The following is a 21,343-nucleotide window of genomic DNA, read 5'->3' on the forward strand; positions in this document are numbered from 1 at the left end:
GACCTGGCCAAGGATTTCGACTCTGTCAATCACCACATTCGTATCGGCATACTCAACAGCCTTGGTTTCTCAAATGACTGTCTCGCCTGGTTCACCAACTACTTCTCAGACAGAGTTCAGTGTGTCAAATCGGAGGGCCTGTTGTATGGACCTCTGGCAGTCTCAATGGGGGTGTACTTCTGTCCCTTCTTTGGACACTGTTAACTAACCTCCAGACGAGCTTCAATGCCATACAACTCTCCTTCCGTGGCCTCCAACTGCTCTTAAATGCAAGTAAAACTAAATGCATGCTTTTCAACTGATCACTGCCCGCACCTGTCCGCCCGTCCAGCATCACTACCTTGGACGGTTCTGACCTAGAATGTGTGGACAACTACAAATACCTAGGTGTCTGGTTAGATTGTAAACTATCCTTCCAGACTCACATTAAGCATCTCCAATCCAAAATTAAATCTAGAATTGGCTTTCTATTTCGCAACAAAGCATCCTTCACTCATGCTGCCAAACATACCTTGTAAAAACAAACTATCCTACCGATCCTTCACTTCGGCGATGTCATTTACAAAATAGCCTCCAACACTCTACTCAGCAAATTGGATGCAGTCTATCACAGTGCCATCCGTTTTGTCACCAAAGCCCCATATACTACCCACCACTGCGACCTGTATGCTCTTGTTGGCTGACCCTCGCTTCATATTCTTCGCCAAACCCACTGGCTCCAGGTCATCTATAAGTCTTTGCTAGGTAAAGCCCCACCTTATCTCAGCTCACTGGTCACCATAGCATGTGCTCCAGCAGGTATATTTCACTGGTCACCCCCAAAGCCAACTCCTACTTTGGCCTCCTTTCCTTGCAGTTCTCTGCTGCCAATGACTGGGACGAATTGCAAAAATCACCGAAGCTGGAGACTCATATCTCCCTCACTAACTTTAAGCACCAGCTGTCAGAGCAGCTCACAGGTCACTGCACCTGTACATAGCCCATCTGTAAACAGCCCATCCAGCTACCTCATCCCCATACTGTTATGGGGATGCACCGCAGTATCTCTACTTGCACATTCATCTTCTGCACATCTATCACTCCAGTGTTTAATTGCTAAATTGTCATTATTTCGCCACTATGGCCTATTTATTGCCTTACCTCCCTTATCTTACCTTATTTGCACACACTGTATATAGATTTTTATATTATGTTATTGACTGTATGCTTGTTCATTCCATGTGTAACTCTGTGTTGTTTTTTTGTGTCGCACTGCTTTGCTTTATCTTGGCCAGGTCGCAGTTGTAAATGAGAACATGTTCTCATTTAAATAAGACAAATAAAAATGTACATTAGTAATTAAGCGGACACTTTTATCCAGAGCAACAACCACACATACCAGTCAAAGTAAGCAGAAATATCCTAAATAAAGCAGCTATCAGAAAAGTCAGCGCTAGTAACAAGAGACAAGTGCAAGTGTTCATGCAACAAAGGCAAGGGTGTTGTTGTTTTTCCGGGGACTTCCTTAAAATGTCTACAAAGCCTACGGTTCTATACATTCTTCTAATATATGGGTACATGAAATAAGCATAGGCTTAATGATCATATTTGCAGCTATAAATGCATAATCATTAGATACACACTAATTGTCAACCCATTGTATTGTACTGTATTTACAAAGAGGCTAGATGCTAGGTACTGCATCTTTATTCTGCACTAGTAGGTAAACCTCTGTTTCATCGGGGGAACTCTCCAAAATACAGAGTCGGTTTGTTTATTTCTTTGTTTTGGGGTTTTGGATTAGATTAAACATTTTGTGCACAATAAAAATTCAGCGACTTACAGTAATTCTCTCTTTTGTTTTCTGCCCTTAATAGAATTGTGTGGGAAGCAATTTCCTGTAGAAGGAGTGATTATCATAGGTGCTTAGGTAGAAAATTGATTTACAATTGTCTCCCTGCTACACTGCCTTCATTCAAGGCTCTCAACATACAGTCAGAGGGGGTGATATAAAGAGAAAGATGTGTAATTGCAGATCACAAGGATCACAGATCACGCTTGTGTCCTCTGTTCTCATACCCTCTTCCCTCACTCTAGTTTTTTAATCTCTCGCTCACTTTTACTCCCTCTCTCCTGCTTCTCTCTCCCGCTCTTTCACCCACCTCTGTTTGTTCCCCTCCCTCACTTTTACTTTCTTGCTGTAGTCCATCTGTCTTCTCTCTCTCTCCCCCCACACACACTTACCAGTCCACACACTCTTACAGTCCTTTATTTCTACCCATATCTTATGCTCTCATCCATAGCTGATGCGACCTAATTTTTACATTTCAACATCACCTAGCAGGGGGAGCAAAGGTGTGTGCGTGTGTGTGTGTGCGTGTGCGTGTGTGTGCGCATGCGTGCTGCTCGGGTGGTTAGATGGGTGCGGCCTATCCTCTCCCTCCGTAGTCAAACAAAGGCTTTGCTCATTCATACCGGGCCCTGATTGGGCGGGGGGAGGAGCAGGGCAGATGTCTCGGGCTGTGATTAGTCAGTGGCGTGTGGGCGGTGAGAACAGGTGACACATTGGACTGGAACGCGTGAGAACGAACAGCACCACGCTGATTAGTCATCATTTGAGCACAAACTGTTCCCTTTTCTCTTTCACTTCTCCATCAGACCATTCCTGATTCCACTGCTCAGGCTTATACAGTTGAAGTACTCAATCTGTTTTACTCACTAATATGCTGTTCGATCAACAACCGATATGATTGTTGATATTTGTCGAGTGATTCCCTGTCATATCCAATAGACCAACAGTTGATGAGATGAGTTCCACCCCATACTGTCCACAGGTATTTGTGTAGTTGGAGTGCTACTGTATATACATCCAATCTCTTAGTACTTATAGCAGTATCTTTTAGGAGTACTGTAGTAGTATCAGTCAACATGTTCCATTTGCCCCTCCAGTAGTCTCATTTACCAGCTGTGCATGTTATACCACTTGCTTGCAGATACCATACTGACATCAGCCTCCCTCTGTGTCCTTAGTGTCACTTGGCTTGACCCAACACCATTATGTACCCACCAACATTATGTACCCACAGGTATATCATATTTTATACCAGAGCTACTGTCCTGTAACAGTGTAGCACCACACATCACTGAACCATCACTGTAGAGTTCTACAGCAGCGAGGCCACATTGACTTGAGAGCACGCTGGGACATGCTGCAGTGGTGAATGGCCAATGACGGCCTTGATAGGTGACACTTACTCCCCGGGGTCTCTCCCCTCCCCGCCACATATGAATATTTATCCCACGTTAGCCGACAGATGCCCCCGCCGATATCCACCGGGACCTACACATAGCTGACACTTACATAATATCCCGTTTTACCACAGGTCGATATACATTCAGTGGCCCATTTATTAGGTACCCATCTGGTACCAGAACGGCCTGAATTCTTCAAGTATGGAAACTTTGCTCAGTTGGTATCAAGGGAGCTAACGTGTGCCAGGAAAACATTCCCCACACCACTGCCAACATCCTGTACTGTTGACACCAGACAGGATGGGGCCATGGACTCATGCTGCTTAGACCAAATCCTGACTCTGTCATCATCATGACGCAACAGGAACCGGGAGGCCGTTCTGAGCACCACTGTTGTACTGTTGTACTGTTGTACTGTACTATTATTTGCCAGTTTATAGCCCGCCTGTTAGCTTACACGATTCTTGCCATCCTCCAACTTCTCATCAATGAGCTGTTTTTGCCCACAGGGCTGACCTCTGACTGGATGTTTTTTGTTTGCGTGAAAAGCCAGCGCATCTGGCACTGACTATCATACCACGCTCAGTCGCTTAGGTCACTTTTTTTCCCAATCCTAACATTCAACAGTAACTGAATGTCTCGATGCCTGTCTGCCTGCTTTATATAGCAAGCCACGGCAAAGTTACTCACTGTCTGTAGGAGCTAACCATTTTCGTGAACAGGGTAGTGCACATCAAACTGGCCACGATTTTAAGGCAGTTAAGGTGAAGTGCCATCTCGCTCAAGGGTACAGAGAGAGCAGTGGCAGCGTTGCCCCCCCCTCTCCCCCCCTCGCATAAGTCTTCGGCGGTTCCGCGTTTGGCTCCCACAGCTGTTTCCATATTTCACCTGTGTGTTGTGACAGAGCTGCGCAGCCCCGTAATGTTGCCTTTTAACCTTCCATCATTGGGGCCTGTCTTTAACACTGTAATTAGCATGTCATAGACAACTGTAATAGCTTACTATGTCTGTATGTGCCAAATTATATACCACTGATGTGATTGCAGCAGACTGCTTGCAGCAGTTTGTAAGCTAATCATTAGCTATGTTGCTAACCAACATTGCTAACCAAGAGTGCGGTGTGTTCCCTGTGTCAAGTCACTCATCATAAACTGGCATCTGGTTGTTTATTAGAGCCAAGACTTTTTCCTGGTCAGGTCACATGGTCCCGAGTAACTCCTGGCCCTAGTGAGTATGATGACCTACCACACATGTTACGCTTTGCTACATCTAAAACCATTTTTATGCAATGTTCAGCTTTATGGTTTGCCGCACTATGTCTCTACTTTCAGTAAGGAAACCGGTCAGTCTGCAGTCCGTGCATTGTTTTCATTTAGGGAACATAAGACAGAATGTTGCCCAAGAATCTGGTAATGAGGTCCAGGCTTGCCCACTTCTCCCTTTTTTCTTCTGTCTTCCCGTATCCCTAACACAAGCAAGAAACAATAACTCTTAAGTAATCAACCTGAAATGAGTCAATCCAACACACATACACCGGCAGAACTAATTGTTTGAAGTGATTTCTTATTTATTTACGAGACAGCAGAATTAGTTTACATGTGAAATGCTGCTCCACTCATGCAGAATAAAATCGCTTCACAACATTTTTCAGGACTGAAGGCCTCCAAGTGAGATTTTTGTTGATTGGTGATATGATTGTGTGGGAGGACTGGCTGTTCTTCCCTGACCACTCGAATTACCGCCCAGACTTGGGAGGGTTAAGTCACTTGTTTAGTTTACTTGTTCCACATAGAGTAAATGTATAGAAAATCTATATTTTGGGGGATTTGCCTGGCGATGCAAGCATTCCACTGGATTTTGCCACTTCTACAGATATGCAATTTAAAGAAAGTAGTTAATGATATTATAAATGATAGTGAAATCATGGTGGATAATGAATGCATTATCCTGTTTAGTTTTAAAGTAAATGAACTACTGCTGTCGCTAAGCGATATGGCTGTGTATGTATGTATGTATATATATATATATATATATATATGTATATATATACAGTGGGGCAAAAAAGTATTTAGTCAGCCACCAATTGTGCAAGTTCTCCCACTTAACAGATGAGAGAGGCCTGTAATTGTCATCATAGGTACACTTCAACTCTACTCTCATTTCTTCCCTTTGGTCTATTGAACACTTGTTCTCTCGTTACCGTACCTCTTTTCCCCCTCCAACCTCTTTTGTATCTCTGCTCTCTCTCTCTCTCTCTCTCTCTCTCTCTCTCTCTCTCTCTCTCTCTCTCTCTCTCTCTCTTCTCTCTGCATCCCCTCTTTCAGGTGTGTTGAACACAGAGGCTGTTCTATGATTTAAACATGTTGGACACTAAGCTGCTCATCCCCTTTGGCGTGTCAAACTAAACATTAGAACACAGGGGTACTCTGGCCACAGCGGAGAGTGAAAGTTTATATATATATATATATATATATACACAGTGGGGCAAAAACGTATTTAGTCAGCCACCAATTGTGCAAGTTCTCCCACTTAAAAAGATGAGAGAGGCCTGTAATTTTCATCATAGGTACACTTCAACTATGACAGACAAAATGAGAAAAGAAATCCAGAAAATCACATTGTATGATTTTTGATGAATTTATTTGCAAATTATGGTGGAAAATAAGTATTTGGTCAATGACAAAAGTTTCTCAATACTTGGTTATATACCCTTTGATGGCAATGACAGGGGTCAAATGTTTTCTGTAAGTCTTCACAATGTTGCTGGTATTTTGGCCCATTCCTCCATGCAGATCTCCTCTAGAGCAGTGATGTTTTGGGGCTGTTGCTGGGCAACACGGACTTTCAACTCCCTCCAAAGATTTTCTATGGGGTTGAGATCTGGAGACTGGCTAGGCCACTCCAGGACCAGGAAATGCTTCTTACGAAGCCACTCCTTCGTTGCCCGGGCGGTGTGTTTGGGATCATTGTCATGCTGAAAGACCCAGCCACGTTTCATCTTCAATGCCCTTACTGATGGAAGGAGGTTTTCACTCAAAATCTCACGATACATGGCCCCATTCATTCTTTCCTTTACACGGATCAGTCTTCCTGGCACCTTTGCAGAAAAACAGCCCCAAAGCATGATGTTTCCACCCCCATGCTTCACAGTAGGTATGGTGTTCTTTGGATGCAACTCAGCATTCTTTGTCCTCCAAACACAACGAGTTGAGTTTTTACCAAAAATATCTATTTTGGTTTCATCTGACCATATGACATTCTCCCAATCTTCTTCTGTATCATCCAAATGCTCTCTAGCAAACTTCAGATGGGCCTGGACATGTACTGGCTTCAGCAGGGGGACACGTCTGGCACTGCAGGATTTGAATCCCTGGCGGCGTAGTGCGTTACTGATGGTAGGCTTTGTTACTTTGGTCCCAGCTCTCTGCAGGTCATTCACTAGGTCCCCACGTGTGGTTCTGTGATTTTTGCTCACCGTTCTTGTGATCATTTTGACCCCACGGGGTGAGATCTTGCGTGGAGCCCCAGATCGAGGGAGATTATCAGTGGTCTTGTATGTTTTCCATTTCCTAATAATTGCTCCCACAGTTGATTTCTTCAAACCAAGCTGCTTACCTATTGCAGATTCAGTCTTCCCAGCCTGGTGCAGGTCTACAATTCTGTTTGACAGCTCTTTGGTCTTGGCCATAGTGGAGTTTGGAGTGTGACAGTTTGAGGTTGTGGACAGGTGTCTTTTATACTGATAACAAGTTCAAACAGGTGCCATTAATACAGGTAACGAGTGGAGGACAGAGGAGCCTCTTAAAGAAGAAGTTACAGGTCTGTAAGAGCCAGAAATCTTGCTTGTTTGTAGGTGACCAAATACTTATTTTCCACCATAATTTGCAAATAAATTCATAAAAAATCTTACAATGTGATTTTCTGGATTTTTTTTCTCATTTTGTCTGTCATAGTTCCTATGATGTACCTATGATGAAAATTACAGGCCTCTCTCATCTTTTTAAGTGGGAGAACTTGCACAATTGGTGGCTGACTAAATACCTTTTTGCCCCACTGTATATATATATGTATATATATACACATTTTATTTATTTATTTTTATTTTCATTCTAGCTAACTATATAAATAAAGGTTATAACCTGTGTAAAGAGAAAATAACATTCCACAATACCTCACACAACCCATGAGCCAAGACTGCCGCCTTGTCTTGCACAGCTGCCTTCCTCACTCTCTCTCTCCTTCGACATTTGACCTTGTTGAAACCAATTTTGCACTCGAGCGAGAGACAACATTCAGTACATTCTGCCATTGAGTTGGCAGAATAGGAGAGAAATAAGGTCCCGTTACCACAGTAACACGTGGATATGAGGAGTTTTCAACCCCGCAGTGTGTGAGGTCATCATTATTCAAACAAACACCACGCAGCTCAAGGTTGTTTTGGACATAAAATTGCTGAGGCCCAAACATTGTGATTCCTTACTGGACTCACTTCCTTGTCTTTCTCAATGATCTCCATCACTTCTGTCCATTCTGTCGAGTCATCATATTTCTATAGAAAATGAAATTCGCTTCAGCTGTGAAAGACTGACTCACTGACTGATGATCCCCTTAACCTTAGCTATTGATACACTTCCCCCTTTCTAAAATTGGACGATATAAGATCACGTCTTATACTGTAGAGTTTTGAAGGACTCTCATATCATATTGACTTTGAATTGAATTGCCAATGACTTCTGTGTTGACATCGAAGCCCTTGTTTGGGTGAGGATGCTAAAGGATTCAAGGAGTCTTTTCAAGACTATTCTCCAAGAATACGTGGCGGTCTGATGGACATTTAAAGGACAGTGAATGGAAAGAAAGCACTGGTTTTTCATGTGAAAGCTATATTCTGGATTTAAAAGACAATGAATGTAGCATTTGAAGCTACAGTGCATGGTAAACCTAATTGATGTAGCACAAGACGCCATGATTGATTTCACCACGTTGCATTGTTCTGTCATTCCTTGGATCGAACTAAAGTACAATGGCAAGCAGAAAAAAAACCTTTGGAATCATCTGGATTTCTGCATAAATTGGTCATAAAATTAAATCTAAACCACAACAACAGACAAACACAGTCTGCTTAAAAACCTCTTAAGGATCCACCCCTTTTTTTCAATTTTCGCCTAAAATGACATACGCAAATCGAACTGCCTGTAGCAAGGATATGCATATTCTTGGTACCATTTTAAAGGAAACACTTTGTGGAAATGTGAAAGGAATGTAGGAGAATATAACACAATAGATCTGGTAAAAGATAATACAAAGAAAGAAAAAAACATTTTTTTGTATTTATTTTTTTGTACCATCTTTGAAATGCAAGAGAAAGTCCATCATGTATTATTCCAGCCCAACTGCAGTTCGGATTTTGGCCACTAGGTGGCAGCAAGTTTTAGACTGATCAAATTAACAATTGCATTTCTGTTCAAAATTATGTATCAAGACTGCCCAAATATGCCTAATTTGTTTATTAAGAACTTTTCATGCCCAAAACTGTGCACTGTCCTCAAACAATAGCATGGCATTCTTTCACTGTAATAGCTACTGTAAATTGGACAGTGCAGTTAGATTAACAATAATTTAAGCTTTCTGCCAATATCAGATATGTCTATGTCCTGTTCTTGTTACTTACAACCTCATGCTAATTGCATTAGCCTTCGTTAGCTCAACTGTCCCATGGAAGGGACATCGATCCCGAAGAAGTTTTTAAACTAAAAACACACATTATTGCATCTTTCTTGCCTATATTGAATACATCATTTAAACATTCACAGTGTAGCTTGGGAAAAGTATGTGAACCCCTAGGCTAATGACTTCTCCAAAAGCTAATTGGAGTCAGGAGTCAGCTAACATGGAGTACAATCATTGAGATGAGATTGGAGATGTTGGTTAGAGCAGCCTTGCCTATAAAAAACACTCACAACATTTGAGATTGCTATTCACAAGAAGCATTGCCTGATGTGAACCATGCCTCGAACAAAAGAGATCTCAGAAGACCTAAGATTAAGAATTGTTGACTTGAATTTAGCTGAAAAGGGTTACAAAAGTATATCTAAAAGCCCTGATGTTCATCAGTACACAGTAAGACAAAAAAAACATTGCTGCACATCTGAAGTTCGCAAAATAGCATCTGGATGTTCCAAAATATTCTGTGGACAGATTAAACTAAAGTTGAGTTGTTTGGAAGGAAGGAACACGCAACACTATGTGTGGAGAAAAAAAAGGCACAGCACACTAACATCAAAACCTCATCCCAACTATAAAGTATGGTGAAGGGAGCATCATGGTTTGGAGCTGCTTTGCTGCCTCAGGGCCTGGACAGCTTGCTATCAACAGAAAAATGAATTCCCAAGTTTATCATGACATATTTTGCAGTAGTATGTAAGCCTATCTGTCAGTCAATAGAAGTTGGGTGGTGCAACAAGACAACGACCCAAAACACACAAGTAAATCAACAACAGAATGGCTTCAACAGAAGAAAATACGCCTTCTGGAGTGGCCCAGTCAGAGACCTCAACCATATTGAGAGGCTGTAGCATGACCTCAATAGAGCGGTTCACACCAGACATCCCAAGAATATTGCTGAACTGAAACAGTTTTTGTAAAGAGGAATGGTCCAAAATTCCTCCTGAAAAAACATTTGGTTGAGGTTATTGCTGTCAACCAGTTATTAGATCCAAAGGTTCACATACTTTCCCCACATACTTTCCATACTTTCCCCACATACTTTCCATACTTTCCCCACATACTTTCCATACTTTCCCCACGCGTGAATGTTTACACGGTGTTCAATAAAGACATGAAAACGTATAATTGTTATTCAGTTAAGCAGACTGTATGTCTATTGTTGTGACTTAGATGAAGATCAGATCCAATGTTATGACCAATTTATGCAGAAGTTCAGGTAATTCCAAAGGGTCCACATACTTTTTTCTTGCCACTGTAAATGACATTGAGGTTCCGTAGGGAGTGAGCAAAAGGTCTCATGCCTGGAACAGTGCATAGTCAGGGCAAGAGCTCTAGGAGCACAATGCGGGACGGCGCGCTCCAGCTCAATAAATTATCACGGGGACTATTTTTAAGCCGAAGTGTAAATGCACTAATCCTCCAAGCAGTAGCTGCGAATAGCCTACCGAGAGTCACATCAGGGAATAGCACTCTTCATCTTTCTCCCTTCTCTCTCGTTCCTTCCCGCTCCCCCCGTCTCTCGCACTCTCTGCCTTCCTTTTCTCTCCCCCCCGTCTCTCGCACTCTCTGCCTTCCTTCCCCCCCGTCTCTCGCTCTCTCTGCCTTCCTTTTCTCTCGCCTCCCATCCTGCACCGTCGCTCTCTCTGCCTTCCTTTTCTCTCGACTCCCATCCTGCACCGTCGCTCTCTCTGCCTTCCTTTTCTCTCGACTCCCATCCTGCACCGTCGCTCTCTCTGCCTTCCTTTTCTCTCGACTCCCATCCTGCACCGTCGCTCTCTCTGCCTTCCTTTTCTCTCGCCTCCCATCCTGCACCGTCGCTCTCTCTGCCTTCCTTTTCTCTCGACTCCCATCCTGCACCGTCGCTCTCTCTGCCTTCCTTTTCTCTCGACTCCCATCCTGCACCGTCATTCTCTTTCTCTTTCATTCCCCGCTTCATTCTCTCCGCCTCTTTCTTCTTTACCCTTCTTTTCATATGTAAAAAAACAACAACACTTTGTTCCTGTGTTGGGGTATTGTGCTTATCGCCCAGACTCTATGGGGACTCCGCAGCGTTCTATTCAATTTTAATAAACAATAACAGCCTTTTAAATAAACGGGGAGGAGAAACATGTAAGAGACACTGCAAACGTGACACAGAGCAGGAGTATAGAGCATTTTGGTCCATATACTACCATACAATTATATCATAAGCATATTGGCCCTCCTGCAAGAACTAGAGGCCTATGGCTTTATGTAACAGCTTTCCTCCTATGGGATTCGTTACCTAGCCACACTTAGAAAAGTTAGCTACACGAAGTAAGCCCCTACGTCTTTGGCAGCTGTAGTTGTGTGTTTTGGTATGGGCTACGGGACGCTCCCGTGATGGTGTTTAATAGCACATAATGGGCTGCCGTTAATCATGGGCTCGGGGTTCGGTTTTACAAGGTTAATGACGCCGTAGCGGAGCTCTCGAGTGTGTCCCATTCCTCAGGTATTTATCAGTGTCAGGTGAAAGCTGTGCTGGGACTGGGCAAGGCTGCAGCCCCCGACTCTCTCCTCCCCTAACTAGCAGAAGGAACCAAGAGTGGTGCCAAAACTGCAGTAGAATACCTGAGCCCCAAAGTAAATGAATTATTCAGCAAACTCCAATGTCTGTGATGATGTAGCAACAAGGTTTACCAGAGCTAGTGTACACCTAATCTCGGTAACCCAAAACCGAAAATCTCTACAAACTACTCGATTACAATACTATTTAGGTAGTCCGGGTAACTATTTAGCAGCCTTGTTTAGCAGTCAGCTAATGCGAATACAGCTAATGCTTGAGCTACAACTGGTATTATAGCTGGAACCAATGCTAGAGATATGGTGAATACACTACTAGCTACAACCAAGCAATTTTGGAGCTACAACATATCTTTGCATTCCCCCATGCTGGACCTACAATAACCATGTGATAACGGTCTTGAGATTAACGCAATAACACTGTAACCTCCCTGAAAGTGGAGGATCGTGACGCCATCACCACCATCATTAAACATTTCTGGACCGCCTACAGTAATGCTCATGGCACATTTACAGTACTTTCAACATTTCTGCACTCACGCGTTCTTTGTTTTTTTTGTGTTGCATCACTAAGTGAAAGCCCTAGAGAAGTTATGTGGCAAAGAGTCATCTTTCTGCATACTAAAGAGAACATAGTGCTGGTAGTGAGTTAAGTAAGGTCCCGTGCTGAGTACCATAACATGCAGTAAAGACATTTGAGAATGGAGGCATCATGGCATCGTACTATGATGATTTACAGGGAACTGAGGTGAACTGTTGGAATAAAATAATGATTATAATTCAATAGTCAGAATATAAATAATAGTGGGCACTTTGAATACAGTGTTGTTTGACATGATAACGAATGAAAATGCCAGGGAGGAGTTATTGTGACAGGGGTAGGAACCAAAGTGTTGGTCAGTGTTTCCTAGGGGACCCTATCATCTTTGGCTACATTAAAAGTTTACTTGTGTATCCAACATATTCATGCTTTGCCTATTCCTCTTTGATTTGCAAGAAACTGTTGCACAAACATGCTGATTTAGACCTACACTATCAATGTATAGCTAGCTATATTTGCTCTGACTTAGTACATTTATTAGCTAGCTAGCCAGCTAACTAGCGATTAACATTAGAAGCTAACACGATTTAGCTGCAAACTAGTTTGCAGATTTAAGAAAAACAAGCTAATAGTGTAAATATAGAACGCTTGTGGATTTATATTAAGAAGCAAAGCGGAAACATCATTGTCAACATTGTTGCATGTGCTGCATTAACCATGCAGAATGGACGCAAGTATCTCGTGGTCAAGCAACAACAGAAGGATAAATGTTGGTTTGGCAGATGCCAGAAGAACGCTACCTGCCCCGATGCATATTGCCAACTGTAAAGTTTGGTGGAGGAGAAATAATCGTCTGGGGCTATTTTTCATGGTTCGGGCTAGGCCCCTTAGTTCCAGCGAGGGTACATCTTAATGCTACAATTCTGTGCTTCCAACTTTGTGGCAACAGTTTGGGGAAGGCACTTTCCTGTTTCAGCATGACAATGCCCTCATACACAAAGTGATTCCCATACTGAAATGGTGTGGAAGAACTTGACTGGCCTGCACAGAGTGCCATTCTCAACCCCATTGAACACCTTTGGGATGAATTGGAACGCTGACTGCGAACCAGACGTAATCGCCCAGCATCCGTGCAAGGCCTCACTAATGTTCTTATGGCTGAATGGAAGCAAATCCCCGCAGCAATGTTCCAACATCTAGTGGAAAGCATTCCCAGAAGAGTGGAGGCTGTTATAGCAGCAAAGGGGGGACCAAGTCTATATTAATGCCCATGATTTTGGAATGAGATGTTCGACAAGCAGGTGTCCACATACTTTTGGTCATGTAGTGCACATCATTTACACACACAAACACAAGCGTCAGCTCAGACAAATCCATCTCAGAGAGGCCCAGCTTATGAGCTCCATCGGCAGCAGATTTTAATTTAGAATGGAAACTTGTGTTTATGCAACAACTGTAAGTGTATCGAACCGAATCTCATCGATTCATTCTCTAATCGCACCGAATCGTTTCCAACCAAAACGCATCGTTCCTGTATTGTGTCCAAGCACATGTATCTAGATGAGTATCAAATCATCTTGAAAGGGAAAGATGCACATACCTACAAACCGCATATCAGTATTGGTATCGTATTCTTCAGTAACTATTAGTGTCCTACGTAAATGTGATGGGTGTGGCTGCCTCTAGTTGAGGGCTTGTTTATTCTTGGTGGGATGGATGACAGACAAATTTCATTTTCCACCTGCAACCAAGCCCTGTACTTTCTTCATTGCTGTCAATGTAGAGAAAGATGCAGGAAAGGGCAGCAAAATCGTCATGGCCTCAGTGGTTAGTTCAGGATACTCTTCTTCACAGTAGGCCAGAAATCCACGAGACATTTGCTGGAATTTGATCTTCAGTGTCCTATTACAGGATAACTCCAACTCCTCTTCAGCCATTCCACAATGTCCTCTCTTAGATGTCATGGCGAGGGCAAACGGATCACGGACCCAGTCCCAATCATTTATGTTTCTCCGTGAAGTATGAATTTATATACCCACTCCATGAAGCGTGATGATTGTCTCTCACTATGTTCACTGATGGAATGTTTGTGTCCAAAAACATGTCAGTAATCCCGTTCTGTAGCCTTGTTAGCCAAATTTCAATTTCCGTCCTGAAAGCATTGATCGTGCCTCGCACCTCCAGAATAGAGGCATAATCCCCTTGCATGGATAAGTTAAATCTGTTAAAATCAGCGAGGTAGGCATGTTTAGCAATCCATTCTAAATTGGAGAAAAAAATGCAAGTTTGTCCTCTTTCAGAAACTTGCACATCTGTGTGCGTAGGTCAAACACCTGCTGTAACACTTTTCTGCGGGAGAGCCACCGCAGCTCGGAGTGAAACCAGTGTCATGTTCCACGTCCATTTCTTTGCAATGATGTGTCAACAGACATGATTACGGTGGCCTTGATTTCACAAAATTAACTCCTGTCACAACCTTATTAAGCACAGAAGTCTTGATCCATGGCTTTGGATGCAAGTGCTTGTCGTGTGTAACATGCAGTGGGCGCCCACTATCTTGGGGTTGACAGCCTTTATTCTTGCGACTACCCGACTCTTGCGACTGGTCATTGCCGCCGCCGTATCATTTGTGCATACAGCCGCACGTATTTCCCAGCTTAATCCTTCTTCGGTCATGAATTTATCCAACATTTTGAATATTTCCTCACCTGTTGTGTGACCCGGCACCCTTTTCCATGATTGCTAGCCAGGCCCGGAGAAATTAAAAGGAGCGAGATAACATTGACCTAGCATGAATGAAATGCATCCGTTGATTTGATTGACATGACTTTGTCAAATGAGTTATTTGAATAAACCAGTCACAAGCACAATACAAGACAGGCAATGTGGGCTTTGCCTGTGAGATGCTTGATCAGTGCACAATTCAATAATTTTTGGCAGACCCCAGGCTATCAACTTAGTCCACGGATCCCTTGGCCAAAATGTGTTTAATATGTAGGTAATATTCAATAAAAAAATATACCTTGTTTGCCTCAAGTGTTTCCATTATTTTGGTTGGTTACCTGTATGTTTATATCCCACTTTGCTGCCATGCACACACCCTCCCCTCACCCCAAACGCCCAGTCAGTCCCAGATTCCCCAAAACAAAATCTTTCTCCTAATCCTAATTACAAACATTGACAGTTTGAGTACTAGTGGGGGTTTGCAGTTGCAGGAAGAACTGTGACAAACAAAAACCTGTGTGACATGTCATAACAAAGACCGAACGACTCCCTCCGCATAAATCAAATAAGACTTATTTAGTTAACCTCACTTGGTTATGCTGATGAGCAAGAGGTTTTCTGTTTCGTAGAGGGAAAAAACATCAGTCTTTGTTTATGTTGTGATATCAGGGCAGGGGAAAAGGGAACTCACGAACAGCCTGAGAACAGGATGACCTATTTTGAAGGCACACTGTGGAACAAGGCTTTGCTAAAACCTTATCTGTGAGCTATAAGTATCTAAACAGTATCCTCCTTCGTGTGCGTGCGTGAGCAAGTGCTGCTGCAGTAATGAGTATGTAGACCAACCAGATAGTAGAAATACATTCACTGATCATTTGCTTGCTTAAAGCACATCAGACGAAGGGCATTCCGTTTCAGGCCTGGTTAGACTATCTTCCAAGTGTGAAGGTCTCATAGACCAAGTAAACGTAATGTCCGTCACCAAAACAACAGCCTTTCTGAGATGGCATAAAACCCGAAACAGAGGGAAAAGACCCAGTCAAACACCAGATCTCACACACACACAAAAATGGATACCATCCAATCACAAATGAGACCACACCTAGGGCTGTTGCGGTGATCATATTATCGCCACACCGGCGGTCAAGAGTCAAATTATATGTGACTGTTTAGTAACGTTAATTAGGCTTCTCCAAGCTCTGATACTGCTGATGTTCATTAGTAGCCTACCAAACTTGCTAACTGCCTGGTACTCAGCACTCTATTGTCCCTCTAATCACTCTGACATCAATGCAAATGTCATTGAAAATCTAATCAAACACTTCATTTGAGCCCATGAGCTCATGTTGGGCAACATGTCAGACCTCTAATGCAAAGAAAATAAATTCATAGAGACAAATCTGCCCGATTCCAGCCTTGCTAAAGCACCCCTAGATCATCACCGATCCTTCACCAAATGTACAAAAAAATCACACACACAAAAAAACATTGAGTTAATAAAGCCGCAAACAAACATGGTCTCATTTTTGCTTCCTTTGAGTAAGGCGGCTCCAAAATGTAGGTGTTTCAGCCTAGCTCAGTGCTTTCTGTGGTGGTGGGGCAGCCAGCGGAAAATATGGAGAGTAAGGGTTGGTAATGTTCTCTAGTTGCGCCGTGACTGGCTCAGTGTTCTGTCACTCATGGGGACACCTCCAAGTCTAAGGGTAGAGCTCAAAAATTCAAGCCCCCTGGGTGCTGCCATAAAGTTACATTAGAAGTGCCCGTCCAAGAAGGCTCAAGGTAATTGGCCACAGATAAAATGATGTCAAATCACATTATATATACAGTAGCTTTGATTGGACTGATCATGTCAACATCATCCTTTCAAAATCTTAGCTAGCATTCATCATCATGAATCAAGTCGACAATATACTGGCAAATCGTTTTTTAATCCTTGTCATATGAAGAGAAATAATGTTGAGAAATTATAGATAAAACATATCTCATATCTCATAGCTCATGGACATAAACATTACACACGTTTGAAATTGCAAATTCAATGAGTGGTTTGGAAGGAATCAGTGACAGTGGCTAACTGCAAGCATTGCAAAGCAATCACAAGCCTGTTATTCAGTGGAGTGACTGTGTGGTCCCAAGTCTGGGTTTAATGGTCTCTTTTCCACGTTTAAAAGGATAAACATTCAACATTGGCCATGCTGTCAATGAAGCATGATTTGTACTCAACTTAACTCGTAACTGGGAAATCTGACTTCAGTGAGTTCAAGACAACTGGGAACTCTGGGGGAAACGTTTTGAACGGTCATCCAACATTTTCCCCTCTTGATTTTGCCTACTGTTCTGACTTGGTTGTGCACATGTAGCCTATAACCTGTTTTAGAGAAATGTAATCATTGCATATTGTATTTTTTTTTCTTCAAGTCATTAGTCACATCATGCAGCCTTACAATGTATTAAACATCAAAACATAGCCCAACATTTGTAGAAAAACTAAAGTTACATAAATAACTCTAGATTAAGCATACAGGAGTACCTATTTTCTTAGTTAACCGCTCAACGCAGAATAGCCGCATGTGCGCACTCCCTCAAATCGTTTGTAGAAAATATCCTTTCTATTTTTTTCCCGCTTGTTCAATTCTTATACTATAAAATATAAAATGCCACAGAATTCCAAGAAAATCTTCTCTGCTGAATGAACTAGTGTAGCCCACAGCTATTTGGCATGGCCATGACCGGTGGTGGGGAAAGTATCCAAATGTCATACTTGAGTAAAAGTATAGATACCTTTTAATAGAAAGTTACTCAAGTAACAGTGGAAGTCACCCAGTAAAATACTACTTGAGTAAAAGTCTAAAAGTATTTGGTTCTAAATATACTTAAGTATCAAAGTAAAAGTATAAATCATTTCAAATTACTTATATTAAGCAAAACAGACGGCACCATTTTCTTGTTTTTAAAATGTACGGATAGCCAGGGGCACACCCCAACACTCAGACATAATTTACAAAAGATTTGTGTCTAGTTAGTCCGCCAGATCAGAGGCAGTAGGGATGACCAGGGATGTTCTCTTGATAAGTGTGTGAATTGGACAATTTTCCTGTCCTGTTAAGCATTTAAAATGTACGTTTGGATGTCATGGAAAATGTTGGGAGTAAAAAGTACATCATTTTTCTTTCAGAATGTAGGGAAGTAAAAGTTGCCCAAAATATAAATAGTAAAGTACAGATACCCCCAAAAACAACTTTAGTACTTTAAAGTATTTTTACTTAAGTATGTTTACACCCCTGATAAGGACAACTCAGAGTATGTGATTCTGAAATGAAATGGACTACATTTTCTTCACATAATGTTTCTTTAGACCTGTCTAAAATAATGGATATTGTAAAGGTGTAGGCTATATTACATGGATTTGAGACTTTTTCAAATGTAGATGTTCCAAAGGTCTTTTAGACTGTGTGGAAGCCTGGAGATGCTAAATGTGTTTACAGTCAATTACCGTATTGCTTGACAATCACCAGCTGACCAACATTTTGTGACTACCACACCCCCAAAAACTCGAAACGCTCCAATCACAAACCCCCGTCCCGTTTAGGTACCCCTCAAGAAAGGCTTGACTATAGCCCAGATCAGGCACTTCAAAGCTGGCTTGACGATTAGCTGGGTACTGTGTGACTCTCCAGGCGTACACTTTCTCACACCGAGTACCACAGAGGCAGAACAGAGGTGAGGAGAGAGAGAGCGACAGACACAAAGAGGGAGCGCGAGAGAGAGAGATACAAAGGTAGATGCAGACACTCAGAGGTGTGCATGCTCTGATTAAATAATGAGAGATGAGGCCTGATTTATTAATGCATAGAGATAGATAAATGGAGAGCCGGAGAAAACAGATTAAGCCCCCCCCCCCACCTCCTCTCTTCATTCAGAGCTTTCGAGAATTCCGACCTGTGAGTACCTGTTTCAGAGGCTGCTGCTCGTATCTTAATACTGGGTGAATCACATGAATAATTTAGCCCAGTGGCAAGGGAGCCACCACCGGCTAGAGAGGGACTGAGAGAAGAGTGACTGAAGCGACTAGAGGGAGAGAAGGCCAATATACACCCTGTCGTTGGGTTCTACTGTATGTGTAAATTACAGTGCAAAACGCTACATTAATAATCATTGGTTAGTTTAATAACTAGGCGTGGTGCATTGCTCTTTTTTTGTGTCTCACACACACACACTAATCGCACACAGGCATAGCCGCATACACACATTCACTCACAAAACATAGGCGACACACTCACCCATACGCACACACACTGCACTGGCACACTGACACACTCGTACACAAATACAAATCACTCGCGCACACAAACTAGGCTACACAGACGCTCACATGGCTGTGTTCATACCCTGTCATGTTTAATTTTGGTTGGTAGAGTGTAGTAATCGGAGAAAAGAATAGAATTGAGTCAATCTGAGTTCACTGGGTGTTCTGAGGGCTCTTAAAAGGGCACGGTAGAATTGTACTCGCTTTTATTCACCATTTCATATTATAGCTCCTAACTAAGGCAGTTTGAAGGTTATTTTTTCAATGATGTGCGGGGCTCTAAAAAAATATTATAATAACTGTCTTATATTGCCTGTGAATCAGGATTTTTTTTTTTTTTTATAGATTTTTTAAAATTTGATTATCATCCTTAATTAATTTTACCGGGGAAGTCACTTTGAGATTGACGGCTCTTTTTCAATTGAGTCCTGGCCAAGAAAGCAAGAGTTGAGAACAAGATAATAGCTGATAGATTTATAATACGAAAGGTGTATATAACAACGGGAACAGGGCAACCAGTCGTAGCATTCAGTTTGTGTCTGCAGCATGCGTTTGTTCTGTTGATTTCTGCTCCAGGCAAAGAAAAAGGGAATTCTTGACATTGACATCAATTGAAAATACAATATTTGTCATTGACTTGAACCTTGAGGCCTGTTCTCGATTCTCTGCTACCACCTTTATAACGTGGGTACATGTATTATAGAGAAGAATGTGTGTGTGGAGGGATGGGTCGGGGTGGGGGCTGTGTCAAATAAAATCACATTTATTGGTCACATACACGCGTTATTGCGGGTGTAGCGAAGTGCTTGTGTTTCTAGCTCCGACAGTGCAGTCATATCTTATCAATTTCACAACATTTACCCAATACAAACACTTCTAAGTAAAGGAATGGAATTAAGAATATATAAATATTTGGACGAGCAAAGTCAGATTGGCATAGACTAAGATACAGTAGAATAATAGAATACAGTATATACATATGAGATGAGTAGTGCAAGATACGTAACATTATTAAAGTGACTAGTGTTCCATTTATTAAAGTGTCCAGTCTATGTATATAGGCAGCAGCCTCTTATATGCTAGTGATGGCTATTTAACAGTCTGATGGTCTTGAGATAGAAGCCGTTTTTCAATCTTTGTGCGTGTATATATGTGGTTGTGCATGTATGAAAAACACCTTGACGTGTGTGTGTGTGTGTGTGTGTGTGTGTGTGTGTGTGTGTGTGTGTGTGTGTGTGTGTGTGTGTGTGTGTGTGTGTGTGGTATATGCATGACGGAGAAAGAGGGGGGAAACCTTGACTATTTTCTGCACTATAAAGTGTGGTGTGTATTAGGAGAGAGACTATGGCAGGCTGTCTGCTCGTCAAGGGTATCCATGATGGTAATGAATTTCAGACTATCACAACCACTATCACTCTCTCGCTCTTCCTCACACACACACAGCCCTCTACCTCCCTTTTGTATCTGTGTGTGTGTGGTCGGACACGTGCTTGTATACAGACAGTTACTGAAGACATGGACTGATGCGTTTGTCAATGATGATTTTCATATGGATGGATGCATTACCGGAGCGCCAAGTCCAGGACCAAAAGGCTCCTTAACAGCTTCTACCCCCTAAGCCATAAGGCCGCTGAACAGCTAAACTAATCAAATGTTTACCCGGAGTATTTACGTTAACGCCCCCCAACTTTATGTTGAGGTATGTTGTTTGATACACAGCCACATAGCCTATATGGTAAATACAGCGTTGGCTCTTGCTTTTCATTTCAATCTGAAAATGGTGTATTCACAGTGTGACACTCTTTCAGAGACGAGTTCAGGCTCATCAAAGAGGCATTGGCATGTGTCACCCGTGCTGTGTCACTGTCGTCGCCGAGCTTTAAATGTCAATTGTCTCCCCTGATCCGCCTGACTCGTTCTTGTGCGTGTGCTTTTTCTCTCACACACACACACACACACACACACACACACACACACACACACACACACACACACACACACACACATATATAGACACAGACCAGCTCTCCACCTATTTGTGTTCCTTGGAGTGCAATGCTGCGCCACAGTATTGATCACCTGCTGCTTCTGCCCTTTTTATAATTATGTCTCCACTCTTTTTTACTCTTCCCTTTCTCCTTTATCCTCTCTGTCTCTCGTCTCCTTCTCTCTCCTCTTTTGTTAATTCCCTTTCCCCTGATCCATTTTTATGCCTCCCTGTGCCCCGTGCTTATCACACTCCTTTTTCTGTTTGATCCTCATGTACATCATTT

The 21,343-nt window shown here is 42.4% G+C and overlaps 1 protein-coding gene across 2 annotated transcripts in view; it reads left to right on the forward strand.

Moving 5' to 3' along the window:
* Nucleotides 1-21,343, forward strand: part of LOC112264891 (sterile alpha motif domain-containing protein 12) — a 116,199-nt gene that overhangs the window by 89,923 nt on the left and 4,933 nt on the right. The window lies entirely within an intron of this gene.

The sequence above is a fragment of the Oncorhynchus tshawytscha genome, linkage group LG13 (assembly GCF_018296145.1).
Source record: "Oncorhynchus tshawytscha isolate Ot180627B linkage group LG13, Otsh_v2.0, whole genome shotgun sequence".
NCBI classification, from domain to species: Eukaryota; Metazoa; Chordata; class Actinopteri; order Salmoniformes; family Salmonidae; genus Oncorhynchus; species Oncorhynchus tshawytscha.